Genomic DNA, 8,949 nt, shown 5'->3' with positions numbered 1-8,949 from the left:
GTGCAGTGGTGAGATCTCGGCTCACTGCAAGCTCCGCCTCCCGGGCTCATGCCATTCTCCTGCCTCAGCCTCCTGAGTAGCTGGGACTACAGGCGCCCACCACCACGCCCGGCTAATTTTTTGTATTTTTAGTAGATACGGGGTTTCACCGTGTTAACCAGGATGGTCTCGATCTCCTGACCTCGTGATCCACCCGCCTCGGCCTCCCAAAGTGCTCGGATTACAGGCGTGAGCCACCGCACCTGGCCAGCACTTAGCTTTTAATGGATCTTATAATTCAAACTTTATCATTAGTTGATATTCTTTGTTGAAATATATTGGAGAGGGGAGTGGCGTGGTCATATTTATGTTTTCTATGGAATACCTTAACTGGGATGAGGAGGATGAATTTAGCATTGGTGGGGACGGGGGTGAAAACCTGCCAACAGGGACAGTAACAAAAAACTTGCAGTGACATAGGGGAACATAACGTGTATCCAAACCAAGTTAAGGCTGATGAGGATGAAGTGTGGGATGGATTTTTGAAACTGTAAGAAGTGAAGTCTGTCTTAACTACTTTTCCTGGGGGAGTGGGATGCAGCTGACTCAGAGATGTCTTCTGACTTTCTAGGTAGATGGTGGTGACACCACTCAAGAGAGGGAACCAAGAAAGAAGAGAGGGAATTTTTTTTTTTTTTTTTTTTGAGAAAAGACAAGTTCAACTTGGGACATTTTGATTTTTTATATTTGAGTGTGCCATAGGCAGTTTAGAGATATGATCAGAATCTGCTTGGTTACCATGTCTAAGGGCTGGTCTTCAGCTTTTCAGAGTCATGAACACATTTTGCAAGAGCCAAGAGTTAAGCCAAACTTACCAAGGATTGATTTTCAAAGTAGAATGCCAATCAACTTTCAATGAGAACTATAATGGTCAGGTTAAGTTAGCAACCTGGATTAGAAAGCAGAAAGTATTGTTAAAGGAAAGGGATCCAAGGACAGGTCTATTTTAATAGTAGTTGGGGCATAAAGGCCTCAGGAACCCCAACTGAGGCACAATTGATTTAATGTCTTTGTCTAGTAAGTAGCACATTCAGACTTCCTCAGGGACAGTATCTGTTCTTTTTCTTCCTGTGCTTGAGCCATAGTTTTTAATTTCTTTGCATGCATCACATATTTTTGGTGAAAATTGAACGTTTAAAACATTATAATGCAGTAACTCAGGGAATCAGATTCTCTCTTGCTCCGGGACTTGTTGTTACTGCTTATCGTGGGTTGTAGGTTTGTTTGTTCTTTTGTTTGGTGAGTTTTAGAAACATTTTTAAAGACTCTATTCTTTGTTGTGTGTGTTCACTAAAGTCTTTGTTCTGTTAGCTTAGTGGTCCACTAATAATAGGACCGAGATTTCCTTGCACGCTAGGAGACAAAAATAAAAATAGCAGATTGTCTTGTGTTACAGTTCTGACCTAGCCTACACTATATGCTTGTGCAGAGCTTAAACGTCAGCCATAGGTGAAAGATCAAGGTCTTCTCAGGTCTTCTTTGAGTATCCATCCATTCCTGGGCCAGTGCATGGGCTTATAGAGTCCTTAATGTACTCAGAAGCTTTACAAAGCCTTCAGTCTCCTTTCTATCTTTTCCCCTAGCCTCTTATTTCCCAGGCTTTTTTGATTTGTCTACTGCTTGCCCCGTCTGTTATCCCTTACACTAGATAGCTAAGAGTAATACATTTGTTTTGAAATTAATTCATCAAACTCTTCTCAGAAGGCTGCTGCAGCCCTGAAAAGTTTCCAAGGCAGATAAAACAGAGGCATGCCTCTGCACTGATCCCTTAGGGGGCCATGCTGGGGTTTTCTTACCTATAGTTAAATGATGCATTTAGTCTATTCTGCAACTGGCCATGGCTTTAAACAAGTCTTTAACGTAGGCTGGTTGCCATTCCAGTATAATTCACTTGAAAAGCAGTAGCAGTCAGGAATTGGAGCATCCTGGATGGGAGACAAGGAATCCAGAGCCTGGATTGGTGTGAACTTTTTATGCTCTTCACGGAATCCCCCCAAGACATCTGTAGAAGCTTGTTTGACTGTTCACCGAATGAGAGTGGTTAGCTATGCCTAACAGGGCCATCAAGGAAGGGCTCTTGGAGGGAGGACCCTTAAGTTCAGCCTTTAAACATGATGGAGAATTTTCTAGTTGGGTCTGAAAAGGTTGAGGCCAGATGTGGGAATGTCTTTCTACCATATAGAAGGAACAACCAGAAAAGACATGGAAGCCTGAAATACCTTATGTGCTTTATGAAATGTAAGTAGTTGGCTGATTCTTTTCCATACAAAACCATGGCAATGTCTGAGTGTCAGGACCATGGTAAGGAGGTGTATGGCCCTGACCTTACAGCCTCTGAAGAGAAGGTCTTGGTGGCCGACAAATCTGGAGATGTGCACTCCTTTTTGGTTTCAGAGCCACACAGATGTGGCAGACTTGACCTGCCACACCTGTCAATGTTGTTAGAGGTGACTGTGAGTCCTGATAACTGATTCATCCTCACTGCCAACCGGGATGAGAAGATCCAGGTCAGCTAGGCCACAGCGCCTCACAGCATCGAGTCCTTCTGCCTCGGGCACACAGAGTTTGTGAGCCACATCTCTGTGGTGCCCACTTAGCCCGAACTGTTTCTTGTCCTCCTCCAGGGACTGCATTCTTAGGCTCTGGGAGTACAGAAGTGGTCCATCAACTGCACTGCTGTCACCTGGTCAGTCTGCAAGAGCTGATGGGCCCCTGGGGCCCCAGAGGTTTGTCACATCCTGGATCACGTTCTGGTGCTAGGAGAACTGCATGGCACTTCTGTGCAACTGTATTCCTGTAATCCACATCTTCCAGCTTGATGCTCTCAGACAGCTAACTTAGTGTACAGGCAGCATCTGTCATTCTAACACCAAGTGTGAGATGTGGCTTTCGAGGAGACCCAGGGGCTGTGGGTGCTGCCAGACTGCCATGAAATCCCCCTGGTGGTCTGCAGGCCTGTGGGTGGCCAGTGGCATTCTGTTCCTGAATGCACTGTGTTAAAAAAAAAAAAAAAGAAAAAAGTCTCCAGTGTTATTCGTGGGAACTGGGCCATGCTGGAAGGCTCTAACGTCACAGATGCCAACTTCAGCAGTCTCTATAAGGCCATCTTCGATAACATGATCTTCTATCTGAAGAAGAAAGAGGAGAGACTGCAGTAGCAGCTAGAGAAGTCCCCCACCTGGGCCCCAAACCAAAAAGTTGAGGCCGAGTGAGGTGGCTTTGAGTTGCTGACCTTGGTGGTTGGTAGTGCCTCTCACAACCCTGAAACAGCAAAAGCAGTTTTTATTTGTTCCCTCCTCATCCTGACATCTCCCTTTAAGAAGGAAAAGATGACATTAATTAGGTCTGACCAGCTCAGCTCAGTGGATGGAATGGTCTCCTGGGCTCTAGAATATTCTGTATCACTGATCATAGGCTCTTGCCTGGTGTCTGTGCCCCTTCTGGTTGAAGAGAAGCTGTCCAGGGCATTAGCTCAACTAAGAGACTATGGGGCAGAGTGGAAGTGCTGAAGGCATTTTATCTTCATGTTGAAGGCAATCTGCTAACCTGTAGCAGTGGCAGTTTTTGATTTTTCTACCACACTCGTGATGATGTTCATGCTGGACATATCTTCCTCTAAGATGTATAGGCAGACATTTTTGTAGTGGCATGGAGGATGTTTTCATGTTGTTCTTGCCATCTCAGGTGGTATGCTGCTCTCCAAGTAGCCACTTGCCACACGGGGCTATTGAAACTCAAATAGAACTAACTCTTCAGCCATCCCCAGCTCCAGTCACACTTCATGTGCTCAGGAGCCGCATATGGTGAGTGGCTTCTGCGTGGGAAGTACAGAAACATGATTCCCGTGTCACAGGGAGCTCTCTCTGGCAGCACTGGTGCAAAAGGTGAACTTGTTTCAGCAAGTGTGAAGACATGTGCCCTGGCTAGAAACCCAGTTTTAGAGGGAAATGATCAAGAATATCGTATTTATTACTTTGATTTGACCTTTGCACATACTACAGAGCAGCAGCGGTGTCACTGAATTCCAATCACCTATCAATAAGGATGAACTTTTGCGACTTTCTGGAAATCTTTAGCAGCAATATATGGAACTAGACTCAAAACATATTGAGCAAAACATTTGGGCGCATGCACTGTTTGTGACTGAAGTGTTCAGTTACAAACTGAACACTTTTGGGAGGTGATTTGGGAAGAAAGATTCTGTGATGGTTTGGCTTCTAGATACATCAGGTAATTTGTTCATTTGAGCTTCTACCCACTCTCCAGTGATGAAGTTTCAAACACAGGAATGACTGTACATGTTGGTGATAACTTGGGTGTGGGGTTTTGCTGGGGCCTTAGAAACAAAAGCTGTATCAAAAGCTGGAGTGCTTCAAGGTTTTCATAAGTGCCTTGTTTTCCTAAAAAAAAAGTCATTCTTATTTTATTTTATTTTGATTTTTTCCGTAAGTTATTGCGGTACAGGTGGTATTTGGTTACATGAGTAAGTTCTTTAGTGGTAATTTGTGAGATTTTGGTACACGCATCACTCGAGCAGTATATACTCTGACATGTCCAGCATGAACAGCATTACGAGTATGGTAGAAAAATCTATAGCTGCCATAGCTATTGTTAGTCTTTTATCCCTCGCCCCCCTCCCACCCTTCCCTCCAAGTCCCCAAAGTCCATTGCATCCTTCTTATGCCTTTGTGTCCTCATGGCTTAGCTCCCACATATCAGTGATAACATACAATGTTTGCTTTTCCATTCCTGAGTTACTTCACTTAGAATAATAGTCTCCAATCTCATCCATATCGCTACGAATGCCTTTAATTCATTCTTTTCTATGAATGGCTGAGTAGTATTCCATTGTATATATATACCACAGTTTCCTTATCCACTCGTTGATTGATGGGCATTTGGGTTGGTTCCACGAACTTGCAATTGCAAATTGTGCTGCTATAAACATACGTGTGCAAATATCTTTTTTATAAAATGACTTCTTTTCCTCTGGGTAGATACCCAGTAGTGGGATTGCTGGATCAAATGGTAGTTCTACTTTTAGTTCTTTAAGAAATATCCGCAGTGTTTTCCATAGAGGCTGTACTAGTTTACATTCCCACCAGCAGTGTAGAAGTGTTCCCTGATCACCACATCCATGCCAGCATCTACTGTTTTTTGATTTTTTTATTATGGCCTTTATTTCACGAGTAAGGTGGTATCACATTGTGGTTTTGATTTGCATTTCCCTGATCATTAGTCATGTTGAGCATGTTTTCATATGTTTGTTAGCCATTTGTATATCTTCTTTTGAGAATTGTCTATTCATGTTCTTAGCCCACTTTTTGATGGGATTGTTTTTTCCTTACTGACTTGTTTGAATTTGATGTAGATTCTTGATATTAGATTCCTTTGTCAGATGTATAGATTGTGAGGATTTTCTATAAAAATTCTAGAAGATAACACTGGAAAAATCCTTCTAGACATTGGCTTAGGCAAGAATTTCATGACCAAGGACCCCAAAGCAAATGCAATAAAAACAAAGATAAATAGTTGGGACTTAGTGAAACTAAAGAGCTTTTGCATCACAAAAGGAACAGTCAGTAGAGTAAATGGACAACCCACAGAGCGAGGAAAAAAGGCATTCATGATGGTGCCTCAAAGACCTTCACAGCCTGTGAGAAGTAAATCTGTTTCCCAAGGCACCTTTCTGGTAGTTTGGCAGCTGAGCAGATGTGGAAAGAAACATGACTTCCTTAAAATATTTCAATTCAATCAGGCTCCTAAAATGTAACCTGTGGATGTAGTTTGAATATATGTCCCCATCAAATCTCATTTTGAATTGTAATCCCCAATGTTGGAGGTAGAGCCTGGAGGGAGGTGTTTGGGTCATGGGGTAGATCCCTCATGGCTTGGTGCTGTCTTTGCAATAATGAATGAGTTCTCATGAAGTCTGGCTGTTTACAAGTGTGTGGCACCTACCCCTCCCCACAAATCTCTCTCTTGCTCCTGCCCTGACCTTGTGACATGCCTGCTCCCACTTTGCCTTCTACCATGGAAAAGCTCTCTAAGGCCTTCCCAGAAGCAGATGCCAGCACCATGCTTCCTGTATAGCTTGCAGAACTGTGAGCCAATTAAACTGCTTTATAAATTACCCAGTCTCAGATATTTCTTTATAGCAATGCAAGAACCACCTAGTATACCTGTGTTCCTCAGGACACCAGCATAGAGATAAAAATAGGGTCATAGTAATGATGAACTCAAATCAGTACTTTTCTGACTGAACCTGCTTTGATGAAGCCCCAGATCCCCTCCCTAATGCCTTCTAAGTACTTTTTGGTGTATCTCACGGATTTCTCATGTGTGCTCTGAAGAACAGTTCTCTTCAGCTCCAGCTTCCCCTCACTGTGGTCATCCATATCTCTTGGTGCTGACAACAACTGCTGCTGTACCAAAGACTGTGTCAAGGGCACACTCTCCCATGACTACAGTGGTCATTAGCACCTTGCCCCATAGCCGAAGAAACAAATAGAAATATGTCATTGATACCATACTTTTAAGTACAAACATAGAAGATGGGTATTTAGGATTGAAAGGTTTTGTTGCCTGTACTTTCTAAATGTGTTAGGAATTTGCTGGTCTAGGGCAGAAGTGGAGAAGACAGTTCTGGGCAGGCACAGCCAGCAAAGCCAAGGTGAACATTTTCAGGCAGTCACAGTATTCACAGATGAGTTATAGAGATATAAAATCCTCCAAAGCCAATGGAATGACAACAGGAACAATTCTGAAGGCCAGGGAAGATCAAGAACTTCATGTTTAGGCCTGAGAAAGCGTGTGAATGTGAAATGGATTCAAGTTTATTATTTTAAGAAATTCAGTCATGAAAAAGTGGTAACACAGAATTCGGTAGTTTGGAAAGAAGTACTAATATGCTGGGACTCAAGAATTTAGTTCTGACTTTGCCTAAGTTCTGTGCCTGAAATTTTACATAGTGTCTGTTCCAAGACTCCCCAGTACCAGACTTGATAGCAATGCTTCTCCACAAACTACCCGTGGCTTTTCGATTTTCAATCCAGTATAAACAAATAGTTTTGTAAGGTACTTCAAAAATGAATTACGAGAGTAACAACCATTTAGATGACGACTTTTTTTTTTGGCAGAACCAGTGCCTCAGCCTCTTAAGAAGCTGGGATTACAGACATGCGCCACCATGCCATGGCTAATTTTTGTAATTTTAGTAGAGACGGGGTTTCAACATGTTGCCCTGGCTGATCTGATCTCCTGGCCTCTAGTGATCTGCCTGTCAGCCTCCCGGAGTGCTGGGATTACAGGCATGAGCCACCGTGCTTGGCCTAGATGGCTACTATTTTTTAAAACCCAGAAAATAACAAGTGTTGATAAAGAGAAATTTGAACGCTGTGCTCTGTTGGTGGGATTGAAAAATGGGAAAACTGCTGTAGAAAACAGTATGAAGTTTTCTCAAAAAATTAAAAATAGAATGACTGTGTCATCCAGCAATCCCAATTCTGGATATATAGCCAAAAGAATTGAAAGCAGGATGTCTTAGTCTATTTGCACTGCTGTAACAAAATGCCTCAGACTGGGTAATCTATAAATAACAGAACTTTATTTCTCACAGTTCTGGAGGCTAAGTTCAAGATCTAGGTATCAGGATTTGATGTCTGGTACAAAGGGCCTACTCTCCACTTCTACCATGGCACCTTATTGGTGCATCCTCTGGAAGGACAAATGTAGTGTCCTCACATGGCAGAAGAAATGGTAGACAGTGAATCAACTCTCCAAGCTCTTTTACAAGGGCCCTAATCTCATTCATGAGGGTTCTACCCTTATGACTTAATCACCTCTTAAAGTCCCCACCTCTTAATACTATCACATTGGTGATTAAGTTTTAACATACAAATTGGGAGGAGGCTCATTCAGACCATAGCACAGGGTCTTCAAGAAATATTTACATGCCCATGTTCATAGCAGCACTAGTCACTGGAGCCAAGAGGTGTAAGCAACCCACATTTGTATGGACAGATGAATAGATAAACAAAATGCAGTGTATACATAACAATGTATTATTATGCAGCCTTAAAAAGGAAGAAACTCTTTTTGTATGATACATTATGGATAAACCTTAAGGATATTATGCTAAGTAAAATAAGCCAGTCACAAAAATACAAATACTGTATGATTCTACATATATGAAGTATCTAAAGTAGTTAAATTCATAGAAACAGAAAGTAGAATGGTGACTATCAGGGGCTTGAGAGGGGGGAAAAGGAGAGTTATTGTTTAATGGGTATGAAGTTTCAGATATTCAAAATGAAAAAGTTCTGGAGATCTGCTTCACAGTAATGTGAATATACTTAACATTACTGAATTACACACTTAAAATTATTAGATGGTAAATTTCGTTATGTTTCTTTTCTACAAAAATATTTAAATATAGCAGCTCTCTATTTAAAGATATGTTTAACCTGCTAGTACAAAATAAAAAATTGAAAGACAAAAAAGTGAATTATAAGATGATAGAAAGGAATTAACTCAAAATAATAAAGGACATTCATGAAAAACACAAAGCTAAAATAATATTCAATTGTGAAAATCTGAAAGCTTTCCCCCTAAGATCAGGAAGAAGACAAAAATGCCCACTTTCACCACTTCTATTCAACATAGTACTGAAAGTTTTACCCAGAGCAATTAGGCGACAAAAGGAAATAAAAGGCACACAAGTTGGAAAGGAGAACGGGAAACTATGTGCAGAGATAGGATCTTTTATATAGAAAATCCTAAGAAATTCTCAAAAAAAGTAGAACTAATAAAAAATTCAGCAGAGTTGCAGAATACAAGATCAATATGCAAAAATCAGTTGTATTTTTATACACTAACAATGCACAGTCTGAAATGGAAGTTTTAAAAAAT

General features: G+C 41.5%; 1 pseudogene; it reads left to right on the top strand.

The window, feature by feature from the left end:
• Nucleotides 1–2,295: 2,295 nt before the first annotated feature.
• LOC126945900 (tRNA (guanine-N(7)-)-methyltransferase non-catalytic subunit WDR4-like) lies at nucleotides 2,296–3,251 on the top strand (annotated as a pseudogene).
• The last annotated feature ends 5,698 nt before the right edge of the window (nucleotides 3,252–8,949 follow it).

The sequence above is a fragment of the Macaca thibetana genome, chromosome X, assembly GCF_024542745.1.
Source record: "Macaca thibetana thibetana isolate TM-01 chromosome X, ASM2454274v1, whole genome shotgun sequence".
Lineage (NCBI taxonomy): Eukaryota > Metazoa > Chordata > Mammalia > Primates > Cercopithecidae > Macaca > Macaca thibetana.
The sequence above is the reverse complement of the archived record's forward strand: the minus strand, read 5'-3'. Positions and strand labels throughout refer to the sequence as shown.